This window comes from Bubalus kerabau, chromosome 2 (genome assembly GCF_029407905.1).
Source record: "Bubalus kerabau isolate K-KA32 ecotype Philippines breed swamp buffalo chromosome 2, PCC_UOA_SB_1v2, whole genome shotgun sequence".
Taxonomy (NCBI): Eukaryota; Metazoa; Chordata; class Mammalia; order Artiodactyla; family Bovidae; genus Bubalus; species Bubalus kerabau.
In genome coordinates this window covers 179595137-179615936 of record NC_073625.1, presented here as the reverse complement: position 1 = coordinate 179615936, position 20800 = coordinate 179595137, and the positions used below count along the sequence as shown (strand labels likewise).

Sequence of the window (20800 nt, the reverse complement as noted above, 5' to 3'; positions counted from 1 at the left end):
AATGGTCCCCAAGGTGTCTATTCTAATATTGTAGTATATGTAATATAATTAAAATCTGTAATATATTTATGTTTTTAATAAAATATTTGTATTACTTTTAGTTACACTAGGAATATAGAATATAGTCTCTTTGTTGAAAAAATTTAACAAAGGCTAAAAAGCCTTATGTATTCACCAACTTGCAAATTTTTGCCTCTCTCAAAAGTTTTTAAAACTCCTTTCTCCTAGTTTTTTTTTTTTAATTTATTCATTTTTAACTGAAGGATAATTGCTTTACAGTATTGCATTGGTTTCAGACATCAACATAAATCAGCCATAGCTCTCTCCTTTTTTTAATTTTTATATCCCTGGGGTTGAGCACATTTCCTCAATTTTTGACCATTTTTACTTCTTTTTTTCTATTTGGATGGCATAACAAAGACTGCTGGTTACCTGCTATGACCCATTCTTCCTTTATCTTTAGTAATAGGAACCCCAGCTTTTACATAGGTCCATTGCTGCCAGCATCCAAAAGATTACATTTCTGGGCTTCCTTGGAGCTAAGTATAACTATGCGAGTTTTAGCTAAGAATACATAAGCAGAAGGGCTCAATGTAACTTTCTGAAGCCTCTTTCAAGAGAGAAGGCACTCCCTCATCCCTTCACCCAATCTGTATATTGGAACACAGAAGTAATAACTGGAGCTCTAACAGCCATCCTAGAGGACCGTGAGCTTAATGAGCCAGAAAATCTGGGTCTGAGCATTTGGTGGAGCTGCTGCACCAGACCTCAACTTCTTTCCCATAAGAGAGAAATTTAACTTCTGTTTTGTTTAAACGTTCTCTTTTTTTTTTCTGTTATATACAATGTAGAAAATGCTTTTTATTTATTTATAGGAGTTGTTTGGGTTCTAGATACTCAGTCTTTATTTATGAAAATTGTACATTTTCTTCCAATCTGTAAGTCCTCTCCCATTGTCAGTTTTTAGTTTTGAGGTCAAATTTTCCTATCTTTGCTTTTATGGATTTTTGATTTGAAATTTTTTTTTTTGCTAAGTTTTATTTTTTTAACTAACTTTTTAATGATGTCTTTCCTCTCCTGAAGATAAAAACATAGTAATCTTACATTTTCGTATATGTTCTTATAATATTTAGGTCTTTAATTCATCTGGAATTTATTTTTGTGAATAGTGTAAGGGAAAAAATCTTGTTGGCTATTCATTTGAATAATTTTTCTAGTAAGTGGCATGTCAGATTACTAATTAATAATTTATCTATATATGTATAGATTGGTTTTAGTACTCCATTTTTGTTCCATTGATCTTCACTTCTGTGCCATTAATATGCTTTTAATTATTATATCTTGATAATATATTTTGATTTTTGGTAGGCACAATCTTCTTTCTTTGTTCTTTTTAAAAAATATATAGCTATAGCACAATATTTATAAAACAAACTTATATGCAGAGTACATCATGAGAAACACTGGGCTGAAAGAAGCATAGCTGGAATCAAGATTGCCAGGGAGAAATATCAATAACCTCAGATACACAGATGACACCACCCTTATGGCAGAAAGTGAAGAGGAACTAAAAAGCCTCTTAATGAAAGTGAAAGAGGAGAGTGAAAAAGTTGGCTTAAAGCTCAACATTCAGAAAACTAAGATCATGACATCTGGTCCCATCACTTCCCAGGAAATAGATGTGGAAACAGTGTCAGACTTTATTTTTTGGGGGCTCCAAAATCACTGCAGATGGTGACTGCAGCCATGAAATTAAAAGACGCTTACCCCTTGGAAGGAAAGTTATGACCAACCTAGATAGCATATTCAAAAGCAGAGACATTGCTTTGCCAACAAAGGTCCGTCTAGTCAAGTCTATGGTTTTTCCAGTAGTCATGTATGGATGTGAGAGTTGGACTGTGAAGAAAGCTGAGCGCTGAAGATTTGATGCTTTTGAGCTGTGGTGTTGGAGAAGACTCTTGCGAGTCCCTTGGACTGCAAGGAGATCCAACCAGTCTATTCTAAAGGAAATCAGTCCTGGGTGTTCTTTGGAAGGAATGATGCTAAAGCTAAAACTCCAGTACTTTGGCCACCTCATGCAAAGAGTTGACTCATTGGAAAAGACTCTGATGCTGGGAGGGATTGGGGTCAGGAGGAGAAGGGGATGACAGAGGATGAGATGGCTGGATGGCATCACCAACTCGATGGACATGAGTTTGAGTGAACTCCGGGAGTTGGTGATGGACAGGGAGGCCTGGCGTGCTGCAATTCATGGGGTCGCAAAGAGTCGGACACAACTGAGCAACTGAACTGAAGGTGTAAAGCATAGCAGTACAATGAGCGTTACCCACTGCTCAGTTTAAAGGAAAAATATTATTACTATTTTGTCTTAGTCCCCTGACCCCAAGCTTCTCTGCGCTCTTCTTTCATATTTTCTCTTCCATGTGAAATTTTAGAACTAGTTTATATATTGATCTTAGAATCAATCCATATAATTGAAGGCAATAATAGTTTCTGTATCAATAATGTCTTTTGGAAATTAATAAACTATTTAAATGTTTTTCCCATTGAAAAACAACTTGGGTTGTTTCCATGCATTAGCTATTATAAAGCTTCAGTGAACATGGGAGTGTGGATATCTCTTCAAGATAATGTTTTCATTTCTTTCAGATATATGCCCAGAAGTGGAATTGCTGGGTCATATAGTAGTTCTATTTTTAATCTTTTGAGGAACCTCCACGTTGTTTTCCATAGTGGCTGCACCAATTTAGTTTCCTACAAACAGTGCACAAGTGTTCCCTTATCTCTACATCCTGGCCAATGCTTATTATTTGTTGTCTTTTGATAATAGCCATTCTAACAGGTGTGAAGTGATAATTCATTGTAGTTTTGATTTATATTCCTCTGATGAGTGAATTCCTCTGTACCTATTGGCCATCTGTGTATCTTCATTGGAAAAAATCTCTGTTCAGATCCTCTGCCCTTTTTTTAATCTGGTTGTTTGTGCTTTTTTACTCTTGTGTGAGTTCTTTATATCTTTATATATTAACAGCTCACTAGGTAGCTGATTTGAAAATATATTCTCCCAGAGGTTGCCTTTTCATATTGTTGATGGTTGATGGTTTCTGTTGCTGTACAGACACTTTTTAGTTTGATGTAATCCCATTTCTTTTATTTTTGCTTTTGTTATCTTTACTTTTGGTATCAAATCCAAAACACCATTGTCAAGACCAGTGTCACAGAACTTACCATTTGTGTTTTCTTCTACTAATTTTATGGTTTCAGGTCTTACATTCAACTCTTTTATCCATTTTGATTTAATTTTTGTGTATGGGATAAGATAGTGGTCTCTTTTCACTCTCTGGCTTGTGGCTGTCCAGTTTTCCCAACATCATTTATTGAAAAGATTGTTCTTTCCCCATTACATGTTCTTGGTTCTTTTGTGGTAAATTAATTGACCACATATACATGGGCTTATTTCTGAGCTCTATTCTGTTCCATTGATCTGTGTGTCTGTTTGTATTCCAGTACCACACTGTTTTGATTACTATAGCTTTATAATATATTTTGAAATCAGGTAGTACGGTGCTTCCAGTTTTGTCCTTCTTTCTCAAGATTGCTTTTGGCTGTCCAGGATCTTTTGCGGTTCCATACAAATTTCAAGATTGATTGTCAGCTGGTAAAGAATCTGCCTGCAATGCAGGAGACCCTGGTTCAATTCTTGGGTCAGGAAGATACCCTGGAGAAGAGATAGGCTACCCACTTCAGTATTCTTGGGCTTCCCTGGTGGCTAAGATGGTAAAAAAAAAAATCCACCTGCAATGTACGAGACCTGGGTTCGATCCCTTGGTTGGGAAGATCCCCTGGAGAAGGGAATGGCTACTCACTCCAGTATTCTTACCTAGAGAATTCCATGGACAGAGGAGCCTTGCAGGCTACAGTTCATGAGGTCACAAAGAGTCAGACATGACTGAGTGACTTTCACTTTTACTTTCACTTTGTTCTATTTCTGTGAAAAATGCCATTGCAATTTTGATAAGGATTACAATGCATCTGTAAGTTGCTTTGGGTAATATGGACATTTAAACAATATTAATTCTTCTAATCCATGGGCATGGAATATCTTTCTATTTGTGTCTTCAGTTTCTTTCATCAATGTCTTACAGTATTTCAGTGTACTCCTCTTTTACCTCCTTGGTAAAATTTAGTCCTAGATATTTTATTCTTTTTAATGCAAGTGTAAATTTGATTGTTTTCTTGATTTCTCTTTCTCATAGTTCATTATTAGCATATAGAAATGCAACTGATTTTTGTATATTGTTTGTGTATCATGCAAAGTTTACCAAATTTGTTTATTAGTCATAACAGTTTTTTGGTAGAGTTTTCAGGGTTTTCTATATATAATACCATAATAGAAACAGTTTTATTTCTTCCTTTCTGATTTGGATTCCTTTCTTTCTTTTTCTTCCTAACTGCTCTGGCTAGGACTTCAAATACTATGTTGAATACATGTGGTAAGAGTGGGCATCCTTTTCTTGTTCCCGATATTAGAGGAGATGCTTTCAACTTTTTACCATTGCGTCTCATACAAACTGTGGGTTTGTCATATATGGCCTTTCTTATTTTGATTTACATTTCCTCTTTACCCAGTCTGTTGAGAGTTTTTATCATGAATGGCTTGTGAACTTTGCAAATGCTTTTTCTGCATTTATTGAGATGATCATATGCTTTTTATCCTTCATTTTGTTAATGTGGTGTGTCATGTTGGTTGATTTGTGGGTGTTAAACCATCCTTACATCCCTGGAATAGATTCCACTTGACCATGGTATATGATTCTTTTGCTGTATTGTTGATTTTGGTTTGCTCATTTGTTGAGGATTTTCATCTTGTATTTGTTCATCAAGGATACTGGTCTCTAATTTTCTTTTTTTTTTTTTTATAGTGGTGTTGCCAAGTTGAATTACATGTAATGCTGGCCTTGTAAAATGAGTTTGACTATGCACTTATGGTCACCTAATCTGTGACAAAGGAGGCAAGAATATACAATGGAGAAAAGATAGTCTCTTCAATAAGTGTTTCTGAGAAAACTGAACCATATAAAAGAATGAAGTTAGAACTCTCTTAACACCATACACAAAAATAAACTCAAAATGGATTAAAGACCAAAATGTAAGGCTGGACACTATAAAACTCTTAGAGGAAAGCATAGACAGAACACTCTTTGACATAAATCGCAGCAAAGTCTTTTTTAATCTATCTCCCAGAGGAATGGAAAAAAAATAAAAACAGATGGGACCTAATTAAACTTGAAAGCTTTTGTACAGCAAAGAAACCATAAACAAAACAAAAAGAAAACTCTCAGAATGGGAGAAAATATTTGCAAACAAAACTACTAACAAGGGATTAATCGCCAAAGTATACAAATAGCTCATGCCGCTCAAATATTTTTAAAGAGAGAGAGACCAAAATAACCTAATCAAAAATGGGCAGAAGATTTAAATAGGTACTTCTCTAAAGACATACAGGTGGTCAAGAAGCAAACGAAAAGATGTTTGGCATTGCTAATTGTTAGAGAAATGTAAATCAGAACAACAATGAATATCACCTCACACTTATCAGAATGGCCATCATCAAAAAAAAAAAAATCTACAAAAAATAAATGCTAGAAAGAGTGAGAAAAGGGAACCCTCCTCCTACACTGTTGGTGAGAATGTAAATTGGTACAGCCACTGAAGAACAAAATGGAGATTCTTTTAAAAAACTAAAAATAGAACTATCATGTGACCCAGCAATCCCATTCTTGGGCATATACCTGGAGAAAACCATAATTTGAAAAAATACATGCATCCCAGTGTTCACTGAAGCACTATTTACAATAGCCAGGACATAGAAGCAGCCTAAATATCATTGACAGAGGAAAGGATAAGGTAAATGTTGTGCATATTTACAGTGGAATATTACTCATCCATAAAAATGAATAAAATAATGCCATTTGCAGCAACATGAATGGACTTAGAGGTTGTCATACGTGTGAAGTAAGTCAGGGAGAGAAAGACAAATACCATATGATAGTACTTATATGTTTAATCTTAAAAAAATTATAGAAATGAACTTATTTGTAAAACAGAAGTACTAGTCACAGATGTGGAAAACAAACTTACGGTTACTAGGGAATTGGGGCAAGGGATAAATTGGCAGATTGAGATTGACATATACACACTACTGTATATAAAAGAGATAACTAATAAAGACCTGGAGCTTCCCTTGTGGCTCAGATGGTAAAGAGTCTGCCTGCGACGCAGGAGACCCAGGTTCAATCCCTGGGTGGGGAAGATCCAATGGAGGAGGGTTGGCAGTCCGCTCCAGTATTCTTTCCTGGAGTATCCCATGGACAGAGAAGCCTGGTAAGCTACAGTCCATGGAGTTGCATACAGCCAGACATGACTGAGCGCTAACGCATACACAGTAAGGACCTACTTACTGTATACCACAGGGAACTCTACTCAATACTCTGTAATGGCCTGTATGGGAAAAGAAATTTTTTTAAGTATATATATTTATAACAGATTCACTTTTCTATTTGTTTCAGTTGTATAGCAAAGTGGATCAACTATACTGCAATAAAATTTTTTAAATAATAAAGTGAGTTTGGAAGTAGTCCCTCTTCTTCTGCTTTTTGGAAGAGTTTAAGGAGGACCATTATAGTGTTTTTAAGTGTTGGTCTTAGTTGTAAGTATAGTTTAAATTGTACTCATAGTGGACTGTTGGTTAAAGATGGAACATGTGTGAAACACATGTCAGAATATCGTAAATTAATGAAGCACATGAAAATGATAATTCTGTAAAACTGTTTCAAGATGCTTTTATGGAATATGTAATTTGCATTCATCTGATCAAAATTTGTATGAAATACCAAGATGTTTCTAATACTTAAAAAATTATGATTAAAAGAAGCTGGGTGAAAGGTATAAGGGAATTCTCTGTATTCTTTTGGTAGTTCTTCTGGAAATCTATAATTATTTCAAGATATAAAGGTTTTTCAATCATTTTAAATACAAAAACATTAGCCAACATGCCTTAGTTTAAAATCATATATGCAGTCATATATGTATATAATTGACATTTGCTATTTCCTATTCTTAAAGCTACTGAAAAGAAAAATAATTCAGGATTGTTAACTAAGTACAAATACTAATAGCAAGGTAAAGATACTTTATTGAATATTATGAAACATAGAAAGGGTCTAATCAGATTAAGATGCTTTCATTTCTAAAATGGATTGTCAGTTGTGGATTCCATGTGGTATGAAATAAGGAAGAGGTTGCCCTAAAAAGAATTCATCTTCAACTTACTATACAACTAGTGTTACAGACAGCTGGATGTTTATTATATCAATAATTGAGCATACTCTGTTTAGATATTTAAACTTCTAAAAAGGAAAGATTTAAACACTTGAAAATTTGAAAAAAAATTAAGGATTATTCTATCCAATTGACTTTTTGTTTATTGGTGACAAATATCTATAGTATATGTTTGCTGAGAACTTCTCTCAAAGAGTACATGAAACCATTTTCTACCTTGATATTTAAAAACGAAACCTCCAAATTATCAAAATAATGTGTAGGCCCGGTCACTGAAATTGTACCGATTGATGTCAGATTGTGCCTGGATCCAGAATGGCCAGCCTGGAAAAAAATGTACCATCATCCGAATGTAGGGACAGGATGTGTCACGTGATGTGGCCGTTTAACTGAAGAGCACAGCCTTGCTGCTCACTTTCAGAAGGGTAATAGTTTCCCCTCTTTCAATCCATGTTGTCACTTTGATCTTAAAACTGGGCAGATGGATACATGTATTGCACAACTGCCCCATTATAATCAAAGATTACAATGTCCACAAGATTCTAGGCTGCTTAAAAAAAGAAAAAAATGTTAAGTATTCATTACACAGTATGAAGTTTTTTGGTTACAGATTAAATGAAGAAAGATCAGGAGAGGGAAGGCAGTAGAGTATTATGAAAGCAAGAGCCGAAAGAAAAATGGAGTCAGAATATCAATGAAGGTATATGTTTGAATGTCATAGAAAATGATTAGCTATAAGGAATAAATATCCACTTAGAGATATATTAGTAAAAAGGTTATTTATAGTAAAAATATACAGAGAGCATATCAGTTCACTATTTTAGAAACTGAGCATACTACTCTTTCTCTCTGTATTATATGTACTCTTTTTTCTTAACCCCAGCTTCTCCTGCTGTGTTACTCATTATGAATGCCCCCAAGCAGTGGTCTAAAAAGGAAAGATTTAAACACTCAAAAATAAGAAAAATGTAAAATAAGGGTTATTCTATCCAACTGGCTTTTTGTTATAGCCTTCAGTTCTGCAGACTTTAAGACCCAGAGCTCTCAGCTAATTGACAATGTTTCAGTGCTTTAGTTCCAAGTCCCCAGTAGAGAAAACAAGGTTGGCCTACCTTGAGTCAGTGTCCCAACTAAACTTGACCGGAGATTGGATAGCGTGTGACTCATAAAGTTGTCCCACCTAGCCTGTGAAGAAGGCAAGTCTCTAAGAAGTAGGCTGTTCTATAACATCTATAGGATGTTCTCCTATAACTCTTGTTCAGTATATTGGAGAGAAGATCAGTTCGAGAAGGAATGGATAAGTGCCCTGAGCTCTGAGAAAAAGAGGGGATTATAAAATATATACACCCCCCCACACAAAAAAATAAATAAAAGAGTGTAATAGTCTCCTAAGTGTAATCTTCCTAGGAAGATTAGGTCAGTTTACATAAATCTCAGCAGTATCTTTCTGGATCCATCTCTTAGAGTAATGGAAGTCAAAAACAAACAAAACAAAATGGGGCCTGTTCAAACTTAAAAGCTTTGCACAGCAAAAGAAAACAAACAAAACAAAAGACAGCCCTCAGAATGGGAGAAAATATTTGCAGACAAAGCAACTGACAAGGGTTTAACCTCCAAAATATACATACAGCCTGATATCAAAAAACTCAAACAACAAAGCAACCCAGTCAAAAAATGGATAGAAAATCTAAATAGACATTTAACCAAAGAGAACATTCAGATGGCCAAAAAGCACATGAAAAGATACTGAACATTGCTAATTACTGGAAAATTGCAAATCAAAACTGCAGTAAGGTATAACCTCACACCAGTCAGAATGACCATCATCAAAAAGTCTACAAGTAATAAATGCTGGAGAGTGTAGAGAAAAAGGAACCCTCCTGCACTGTTGGTGGGAATGTGAATATGTAGCCACTACAGAGAACAGTACAGAGGTTCCTTAAAAAACTAAAAATAGAGCTGCCATATGAGCCTGCAGTCCCCCTCCTGGGCATATATCCAGAAAGAAACTATAATTCGAAAAGATACATGCACCCCAGTGTTCACTGCAGCACTTTTTACAATAGCCAAGACATGGAAGCAACCAAAATGTCTATCAAGAGATGAATGAATAAAGGAGATATAATATATATGTGTGTATATGCATATATACACACATACATATACATATACATACAGTGGAATGTTGTGTGCATACTCAGTTGCTAAGTCATATCCAACTCTTTGCGACCCCATGGACTCTAGCCTGTCAGGTTCCTCTGTCCATGGGATTTTCCAGGCAAGAATACTGGAGTGAGTTGCCATTTCCTTCTCCAGGGAATCTTCCCAACCCAGGGATGCAACCCAAGTCTCCTACATTGGCAGGCACTTTCTTTACCTCTGAGCCACCTGGGAAGCCACAGCAAAATATGACTCAGCATTAAAAAGAATTAAATGTTATTTGCAGCAACATGGATGGATCTAGGAATTATTCTAAGTGAAGTAAGTCAGAGAAAGATAAATAGTCCATGATATCACTTATATTTGAAATCTAAAAGGTACCAATGAATATATATGTGTAACTGAATCACCTTGCTGTACACCTGAAACAAACACAAAGTTGTAAACCACATATACTTAAATTTTAAAATATTTTTTAAAAAGAAAATAAAAACAAATGATATAAATGAACTTATATACAGAACAGAAATAGGCCCACAGACATAGAAAAACTTATGGTTACCAAAAGGAAAAGATGAGAGTAGAGATGAATTAGGAGTTTGGAATTAACATATACACACTACTATATATAAAATACATAACCACCAAGCACCTACTGTATAGCACAGAGAACTATACTCAGTTTTTCATAGTAACCTATAAGGAGAAAGAATCTGAAAAAGAATATTTATGTTTGTGTATATATATGTACATATAGGGGTTTCCCAGGTGGTGCTAGTGGTAAAGAACTCGCCTGTCATTGAAGGAGAAATGAGAGATGTGGGTTTGATCCCTAGGCTGGAAATATTCCCTGGAAAAGGGCATGGCAACCCACTCCAGTATTCTTGCCTGGAGAATCCCATAGATAGAGGAGCCTGGCAGGTTGCAGTCCACAGGGTCACAAGGAGTCAGACACGACTAAAGTGACAACATGCACATGTATGTGTAACTGAATCACTTTGCTGTGCACTTGAAAGTAACACAACATTGTAAATCACCTCTGCTTCAGTTTTTAAAAAATCAATTAGGTTAGTTTACAAAATGAACTACCCACTGTCCATTCTATAACCCTACTCAACTTTGGTGTCCCAATAATCTTTACAGCTGCTTCCCATCCAACAGGAATGAGGGCCTTGGGAGATGAGATAAAGTAAATGATTAAAACTTTAGGAATATAACCAAAAATTTCCTGTAGTATAATGTCTGTCAAGGTGTAGATAGATACCTAGGTCTAAAGTCTGTTTCCCAGCTACAGTCATGATAAAAGTTTGTTTAAGCAGATGACAGATCAGACTGGAAAGCTCCGTTAAGTTCCATCCAGCTCACCAAGCTTGGTAAGCACCAGCATTCAAATGTCCTAGTCCTCCCACTCCAAAGTAATGGGGTTGGGATTGTCTTGATCCCCTCGTGCATAGTATAGGTGAGTAGTAGCAAGGGCACTCATAAGGAGGAGCACTGCCAGGGGTAGATGTACAGAGTGACAGTACTAAGCAATAGAAGGACTGGTTAAGTACTGGTTAATGGTACTATTTATCAGTGTGGATGTGTCACTTTTCTTAAAGGACCAAGACCTAGTTGGCAGAATGTTTTCAGATGCTTCAGTAAGAAAATACCTGTACAGGAATGCGTTCTGTAGGATTTGGACATATGTTACTTAAGTTTGGAGATCAGGGTGGTACATGGCCCCCTTATTGGTTAACCAGAAATCTATTGATGAGTAGACTTTTATGAAGGAGCTTTCCTAGCAATAGTATGAGAATAGTCAATCCTGCTTTTGGCAGTGTATATTGGGAGGGAGTGATGCTGGGTCATGCAGCTCTAGTGGATTGTCTTCTGTACATTGTCTCTCAGTATTTTGTCCTATGGGCCAGGATGCTGGTCTTAGATTCAGGGCATGTGCTAAACCTCTTTATCAGGTAAAATGAAGGTTAGGCCACCTCATTCTAGATGGTGTCAGTCAGTCCCTCCTGAAACTAGTTTTCTAAAATAAAAATAACAAAACTAGTTTTAAAAGGTGACTCTGTTCCCAGTCCAAGTCTTATCCGAAGAATCAGAAATGGTAGTATATTAACAGATGGCTTCCTTCACTTCCTCATTAAGTTCTTCCTCTATACCAAGCACTGTACTGGTGTAGGGATACTGTAATGAACAAGCAAACAAGATCCCTGCCTCTGTAAAGCTGTTACATTCTATTGCAGGGATAAATATATTGAATGTGTAAACAATAAATAAAATAATTATAGATACTGATAAGTGCTGATACAGACAATAAACTGAGTAATGGGGTGAAAGTGAAAGCTGCTCAGTCATGTCTGACTCTTTGAAACCCAATTGAAGTACATATACACAAGGGAGTATTACTCAGCCATTAAAAAGAATACATTTGAATCAGTTCTAATGAGGTGGATGAAACTGGAGCCTATTATACAGAGTGAAGTAAGCCAGAAAGAAAAACACCAATACAGTATACTAACGCATATATATGGAATTTAGAAAGATGGTAACAATAACCCTGTATGTGAGACAGCAAAAGAGACACTGATGTCTAGAACAGTCTTTTGGACTCTGTGGGAGAGGGACGGGGGGGATGATTTGGGAGAATGGCATTAAAACATGTATAATATCATATAAGAAACGAATCACCAGTCCAGGTTTGATGCAGGATACTGGATGCTTGGGGCTGGTGCACTGGGACGACCCAGAGGGATGGTACAGGGAGGGAGCTGGGAGGGGGGTTCAGGATGGGGAACACGTGTATACCTGTGGCGGATTCATATTGATGTATGGCAAAAGCAATACAATATTGTAAAGTAATTAACCTCCAATTAAATAAATTTATATTAAAAAATAATAATAATAAAAAAAAAGAAACCCAATGGACTATGCAGTCCATGGAATTCTCCAGGACAGAATACTGGAATGGGTAACCTTTCCATTCTCCAGGGGATCTTCCCAACCCAGTGATCGAACCCAGGTCTCCCGCATTGCAGGCAGATTCTTTACCAGCTGAGCCACAAGGGAAGCCCAAGCATACTGGAGTGGGTAGCCTGTCCCTTCTCCAGTGGATCTTCCTGACCCAGGAATTGAACTGAGGTCTCCTGCATTGCAGGTGGATTCTTTACCAACTGAGCTATCAGGGAAAGGTAGAGAGTAATGAAACGGGACCTTGGTCAAGGAAGAAGTGTTTATTGGAGGAACCAAAACAGAGGCCAAGGAAAAACAGAACAAAATGAGGCCAGGAAAGTGGTAAGTAGATTCTGGACCTATATTTGGCCATGGTAGAGGAGTTTAGATTTTGTTTGGAATGGAGTAGGTGACCATTGTTGTTGTTCAGTTGTTCAGTAGTGTCTGTGCAACCCCATGGATTGCAGCACTCCAGACTTCCCTGTCCTTCACCATCTCCCAAAGTTTGCTCAAATTCATGTCCATTGAGTCGGTAATGCCATCCAACCATCTCATTCTCTGTCAGCCCTTCTCCTGCCTTCAATCTTTCCCAGCATCAGGATTTTTTTCCAGTGAGTCAGCTCTTCCCATCAGGTGGCCAAAGTATTGGAGCTTCAGCATCAGTCCTTCCAATGAGTATTCAGGGTTGATTTCCTTTAGGACTGACTGGTTTGATTTCCTTGCAATTCAAGGGACTCTCAAGAGTCTTTTCCAGCAATCCAGTTTGAAGACATCAATTCTTTAGCGCTCAGTCTATTTTATTGTCCAGCTCTCAACGTCTGTACATGACTACTGGAAAAATCATAGCTTTGACTGTATGAACCTTTGTAGGCAAAATAATGTCTTTGCTTTTTAATACACTGTCTAGATATGTCATTGCTTTTCTTCCAAGGAGTGAATGTCTTAATTTCATGGTTACAGTCATTGTCCACATTGATTTTGGAGCCCAAGAAAATAAAGTCTGTCACCGTTTCCATTGTTTCCCCATCTATTTGCCATGAAGTGATCGGACTAGATGCCATGATCTTTGTTTCTTGAATGTTGAGTTTTAAGCCAGCTTTTTCACTCTACTTTTTCACTTTTATCAAGAGGCTCTTTAATTCCTCTTCACTTTCTGCCATAAGGGTGGTGTCATCTGCATATCTGAGGTTATTGGTATTTCTCTCAGCAGTGTTCATTCCGGTTTATGCTTCATCCAGCCTGGCATTTCACATGATGTACTCTGCATATAAGTTAAATAAGCAGGGTGACAATATATATCCTTGACGTACTCCTCTCTCAATTTGGAACCAGTCTGTTGTTCTGAGTGTTCTAACTGTTGCATCTTGACCTGAATACAGGTTTCTCAGGAAGCAGGTCAAGTGGTCTGGTATTCCTATCTCTTTAAGAATTTGTTGTGATCCACACAGTCACGGGCTTTATTTAGCATAGTCAACGAAGCAGAAGTAGATGTTTTTCTGGAATTCTCTAGCTTTTTCTGTGATCCAACGGATGTTGGCAATTTGATCTCTGGTTCCTCTGCCTTGTACATCTGAAAGTTCTTGGTTCATATACTGTTGAAGCCTAGCTTGGAGAATTTTGAGCATGAGCTTGCTAACATGTGAAATGAATGAAGTTGTGTGGTAGTTTGAACATTCTTTGGCATTGCCTTTCTTTGGGATTGGAATGAAAACTGACCTTTTCCAGTCCTGTGGCCACTGCTAAGTTTTCCAGATTTGCTGACATATTGAGTGCAGCACTTTTAACAGCATCATCTTTAGGATTTGGAATAGCTCAGCTGGAATTCCAACACCTCCACTAGTTTTGTTCGTAGTGATGCTTCCTAAGGCCCACTTGACTTCACACTCCAGGATGTCTGGCTCTAGGTCAGTGATCACATCATTGTGGTTATCTGGGACATGAAGATCTTTTTTGTATAGTTCTTGCAACTATACAAAAAAGTTGTATAGTGCATTCTTGCTATCTCTTCATAATATCTTCTGCTTCTATTAGGTCCATACTATTTGTGTCCTTTATTGTGCCCATCTTTGCATGAAAAGTTCCCTAGGTATCTCTAATTTTCTTGAGGACATCTCTAGTCTTACCCAGTCTGTTGGTTTCCTCTGTTTCTTTGCATTGTTCACTTAAAAGGGCTTTCTTATGCCTCCTTGATATTCTCTGGAATTATGCATTCAGATGGGTATATCTTTCCTTTTCTCCTTTGCCTTTTGCTTCTCTTTTCTCAGCTATTTGTAAGGCCTCCTCAAACAACCATTTTGCCTTTTTGTATTTCTTTTTCTTGGGGATGGTTTTGATCACTGTCTCCTAGACAGTGTTACAAACCTCCATCCATAGTTCTTCAGGCTCTCTGTCTATCAGATCTAATCCCTTGAATCTGTTTGTCACTTTCACTGTATAATCATAGGGGATTTGATTTAGGTCATACCTGAATGGCCTGGTGGTTTTCCCTATGTTCTTCAATTTACGTCTGAATTTTGTAGTCAGCTCCCGTCTTGTTTTTGGTGACTGGTAACCACTGGAGCATTTGAAATAGGAGTGTGATTCACTGATTTGTATTGCTGTAAATGTGCTGTTTGAAAAATTACTGAAGTATGGAGAGGCAACATGGAAAGCAGAGAGACCAGTTAGAAGGCCATAATGGTAGTGCAGGTAATAGAGCTGGGTAATTTGGGCCAAGATTGTAGCAGGATTCTAATTAGAAGTGGTCAAAATTGAGAGAGGTTTTGGCAATAGGGTTGATAGGCCTTAATGAGCTTATTGGAGGAGGAAATGGCGACCCACTCCAGTATTCGTGCCGAGAAAATCCCATGGACAGAGAAGCCTGGCAGGCTACAGTCCATGGGGTTGCAAAGATTCAGATATGACTGAGCGACTGAGCACAGTGAGTTTATATCCTAGGTATGGCCAACAAATATGTCAAGACGGCTATTGCACTTTTTTGGACTTACAAACACCTACCAAGTTATCTGTAAAAAGATCTAATGCCCCCATAAGTTATTCCAGTTGTGTTACCAGCTATACTGGGTTGTCTGTGTATACAGTAAGGAATTCAGTTCAGTTCAGTCGCTTAGTCATGTCCGACTCCTTGTGACCCCATGAATTGCTGCACACCAGGCCTCCCTGTCCATCACCAACTCCCAGAGTTCACCCAAATCCATGTCCATCGAGTCAGTGATGCCATCCAGCCATCTCATCCTCTGTTGTCCCCTTCTCCTCTTGCCCCCAATCCCTCCCAGCATCAGAGTCTTTCCCAATGAGTCAATTCTTCGCATGAGGTGGCCAAAGTACTCGAGTTTCAGCTTTAGCATCATTCCTTCCAAAGAAATCCCAGGGCTGATCTCCTTCAGAATGGACCTGTTGCCAGTCATATTTCTGCTTCCCAAATTTCATCAACACATTTTTCTATACTTACCTGGTTTAACGTTCAGGAACAGAGTTAACCACTCTCTCCTTGAAATACCTTATTCACTTTAAAATAGTTGTCAAGAACTGTGCAATATCTTAGATTTTACCCTGTTTGTAAGCCAGCAGTTTAGCTTGCCAGTTTCATGAATGGTGTGAGGTGAATGTTATAACCACTACACTACAGAAGCTCCATTAGTTTCATGAATGGTGGTAGAAGGCATAAGACTTATGGATCAGAGACAGGTTAATTGTCTGTAATAAACACAGCAATAGCAGTAGCCACAGTAGGAGTCTTTTTGTACTGGTTCCCTTAGCCCAGTCACTCTCAGGCAATGTGAAAGGGGCCAAACTACAGCTACTGGCATGGTAGGTTGTGTTATTAGAAAGGAAGCCTGATCTTAGAGAATGCAAATCTTTTATGGTGGGCAATTAGCATGCCTTCTCTTTGCTCCAGAGGGAGGCAGTATCAAGTGTTCCAAGGTCGTTTGCTATACAGACAGTCTTGAAAAAGATCATGTGGAACTGTCATATTATATAAAATATCTTATCACTAATTATCAAGACAGGCAGTGCCTTGCTTGCAATGTGTACAGAAACATGAGAGACCCATGGAGAACTGTCGCACAATTCCTCCCTTCCTGACCACTTTTCTGTCTTCTCTGCTGATTCCACTTCATTCCCTCAGACTCTAAGTACTGTAGGTACTACTCTCCTGTAGCCATTAGCACATATAGCTACTTAATTTAAATTTTCAACTATTCAGTTGCATTAGCCGTATTTCAGGTGTTCAATAGCCACATGAATGGCACGGATATATAAAATATTTCATCATCTCAGACAGTTCTATTGAACAGCACCTAGGCTTAGCCTTGGTTGCTTCTTTCTTATTCTGTTCCTATGTAGAAACATAGATTTCTGTAGAATCTTAAAGAATAAGATTTATTATAGGATATATATGTATTTCTTTTCTTTCTATATTCCCTCCCTTGGTGATCGCATCTAGTCTCAAGGCTTTAACTATGAGTCTCGGATTTATACCAGCCTAAATCTCTCCCCAGAAGTCTAGGTTTAATTCTCTAACAGCATTCTGCACATCTTTATCTGAATGTCTAGTAGGCATCTCAAAAGTAACAGCCAAAATTGAGTTACTGACCACCTTGCCACCACTGATGTCATCTCCCACCAATGAATTGGTTCTTCCTGCAGTCTTCCCAGTCTGAATTATCTCAGTTTTCTTCTTCCAATTGTTCAGGAAAAGAAACAAGTGTTTTAAAAAAAAAAAAATCAACCCTTAGATTCACCCTCGACCTCTCTCTTTTCCACAAAGCTCTCACATGTGTCCCATTGGCTCTTGTTTCAAAATATATCCGGAATCTGACTTTTCACCTTTCCTCTACTGTCACTTGGTTCAAGCCAACATCATCTTTTGCCTGGAATATTCTAGGCAAATTTGGCCCCCTTTTTTGGTCTCCCTACTTCTACCCTTGTCCCTGTAGTCTGTTCCCATAAGAGCAACTAAAATGATCTTGTTTTAAAAGTAAGTCAGATCATGTAATTTCTCTGCTTAAAATTCCTTAGTAGATTCCTATCTCATTCAGTAAAAGTCAAAGTCTAGTCACACTGGCATTCTCACCTTGCTAAAATATGAAGATGTGTTCCCACCTCAGAGCCTTTATAGTTGATATTTTTTCTATCATGCCCCTTCCCCCTAACCAAGCTCCACACATGTGCTTTTTCCCTCATGATACTGACTTATTGAAGAGACCTGGCCAGTTGTCTTAGAGAATGAGCCATATCATGAACTTCTCTGTTTACCTATGGTGGTTTAAAACTTATTTCTCTATTGCCTATATTTCCTATAAATGAATGTTAAATCTGAAAATTTGATTAAAGCTAAATATTCTTGGCAAGAAAAGTCCATGCGTGATATTCAGGCTTCATAATGCATCCAGTTGGGAGCTACGTATTATATCCCACCGTTAGTGATTCTAAGTTTAACTAAGGTGTTATGGTGGTGACTTTCAGATCCCTTCATTATAAATTTATATTTGTACCTTTGTGATTAACAATCTGAATGGTGAATGTTATTTTTTTAATCACATGATTTTTAAGAATGATTTTGAGCTATTTGTATTTTTTCAAATAAAATATTTTTTAGAGATCCAGCCAATATATATTGGGTTGGCCAAAGAGTTCATTCAGTTTTTTTCTGTGAGATGGCTTTAGTAGGGCTCAGTGTATTTAACTTCATTCAACACAATTTTGTTAGGTTGTATTGTTACAGCTGTCGTATCAGCGCACATTTTTCAGAAAACTCACCAAAATAGGTGAATTTTTGTGTAGCCATTTTAATATTGAAAATGGAAGAAAAGAAGCAGTTATTTTCAGCATATTATGCTTTATTATTTCAAGAAAAGTAAAAACACAACTGAAATGTAAGGAAAGATTTTTGCAGTGTATAGAGAAGGTGCTGTGACTGACTGAACATGTCAAGTGAAAAGTGAAAATGAAAGTCACTGAGTCATGTCCAACTCTTTGCGATCCCATGCACTATACAGTCCATGGAATTCTCCAGGCCAGAATACTGGAGTGGGTAGCCTTTCCCTTCTCCAGGGGATCTTCCCAACCCAGGGATTGAACCCAGGTCTCCTGCATTGCAGGTGGATTCTTTACCAGCTGAGCCACAAGGAAAGCCAAAGAATACTGGAGTTGGTAGCCTATCCCTTCTCCAGCAGATCTTCCCAACCCAGGAATCGAACCGGGGTCTCCTCATTGCAGGTGGATTCTTTACCAACTGAGCTATGAGGGAAGCCTGAACATGTCAAAAGTGGTTTGCAAAGTTGCATGCTAGAGATTCTTTGCTGGACGATGCTTTATGGTAGAACAGTTGAAGTTGATAGTGATCAAACTGAGACATTAATTAAGAACAATCAACACTACACTAAGGGAGCCAACTTAGTCATTTACACCAGCTTGGTTATGTTAAATTGCTCTGATGTTTGGATTCCGCATAAGTTAAGCAAAAAAGAACTTCTTAACCATATTTACACATGTGATCCTCTACTGAAACATAACCAAAACATTCAGTTTTTTAAGACAAATTGTGATAGGTGATGAAAAGTAAATACCGTACAATAATGTGGAACAGAAGAGATCATGGGGCAAGCGAAATGAACCACCACCAACCGCACCAAAGGCCAGTCTTTATCCAAAGAAGGTGATGTTGTGTATATGATGGGATTGGAAGGGACTCCTCTATTATGAGCTCCTTCCAGAAAACCAAACGATTGATTCCAGCAGGTACTGCTCCCAGTTAGACCAACTGAAAGCAGCAGTTGATGCTAAGTGTCCAAAATTTGTGAATAGAAGCTCATAATCTTTCATCGGGATAAGCAAGACTGCGTGTTTCTTTGATGACCAGGCAAAAACTGTTACAGCTTGACTGGGAAATTCTGATTCACCCACCATATTCATCAGATATTGCAACTTCAGATTTCCATTTATTTCAGTCTTTAAAAAGTTCTTTTAATGGAAAAATTTCAATTCCCTAAAAGACTGTAAAAAGCACCTGGAACAGTTCTTTGCTCAAAAAGAGAAAAAGCTTTGCGAAGACAGAATTATGAAGTTGCCTGAAAAATGGCAGAAGATACTGGAACAAAACATTGAATACATTGTTGAATGAAGTGCTTGGTGAAAATGAAAAATATGTCTTTTATTTTTATTTAAAAATGGAAGGAACTTTTTGGCCAACCCAGTAAAGCAGATAACAGCAGAGCTATTCTAATTGCAGTGGGAAATGGCTAGTATTGGCAGCTTCCAAGGGAACTCTGACGAGCTGTTTGTAATTCACAGAGCCCAGCCAAGCGCTGGAGGAAGCAAGGCCTGAAGAAGGTCCATGAAGTCTGAAGGTGGCCTCCGGCCTTATGAGAAAGGTTCGGCGTGCTTTGTGTTAGAGCAGTGTGTCACTTCCTGGGAAAGCCATGGTTATGGATGGTCACCAGAATGGCACTTGGTTTTTCCCTGGCAGTCCACCCACTGCTTTTGGTTGTCTGGGTGCTGTCTTTGACATTCTATCTATTCTGCAGATGTGAAGATTTGAAACTACTTCATTTTTAGTGTGTGTTGGGCTGCACTCTTTTCCTTTTTTTCCAGCTTCAGTTGGAAACTCTTCATCCACAAAGAATTCCAGAATCAGACATTATTCATCTTGTGTCTGGAACACTAAAATCTCATGAGGTTCCATGTCTTACCTCTTTCCACCTTTAAAATATTGAAAATACTGTCACAGCTGAAGTCAGTTTTATTATTTGCTTGCTGCTTGCTTCCTTTATGCACCTTTCTTATCATAGAGCTTTAATGTGCCTTAGTAAAGAGCTGAACAAGTAAATTTGGTATGTCCACAGATTGTATCTAGGATGTATGCCATGATTTTAATTTTCATGAAAAGGTGTTTTCCTATCTTAAGTGGAAAAGGCAGATAATAAACTATAATTGTCTCACTTTTGTTTTAAAAATTGATAAATATTTGTAAAATTCCACATGTCTATTTATGTGTATGTTTATGTGTGTGTTGAAAGTCAAAAAGGGGAAAAGTCTTCATATTGATACTGTCTCTGGGTGTGATCTTTATTTTCCTCTTTGTATTTTCTCTTTTTTTTTTTTCCAGCAGTCATGTCTTATTTCTCAGTCATTACTTTTACAAAGATTAAAACTGTTGTTTAAGAAATAAGCAGTGATAACTTCAATCTGTCAAATCCAAGCCACGTTCAAAGCAGTTCCAGACTCCTCCTCAGCTACTGCCATCCATGCCATCTTTGGGGATTTTTCTCTGGTCTGTTATCGTCCCATTCAAGCAAGTTTTCCCCTGACTCAGGCTTCTATTTATTTAACTCCAGGTTCCTGGTCATCACCT

The 20800-nt window shown here is 37.6% G+C and overlaps 1 protein-coding gene and 1 non-coding gene across 6 annotated transcripts in view; both read left to right on the top strand.

The window, feature by feature from the left end:
* PPP2R3A (protein phosphatase 2 regulatory subunit B''alpha) overlaps window positions 1-20800 on the top strand; it is a 224869-nt gene that overhangs the window by 19466 nt on the left and 184603 nt on the right. The gene's annotated exons all lie outside the window — the stretch shown is intronic.
* TRNAR-GCG (transfer RNA arginine (anticodon GCG)) lies at window positions 6241-6312 on the top strand. Its single transcript has one exon. It is a non-coding gene; the product is annotated as a tRNA-Arg (tRNA).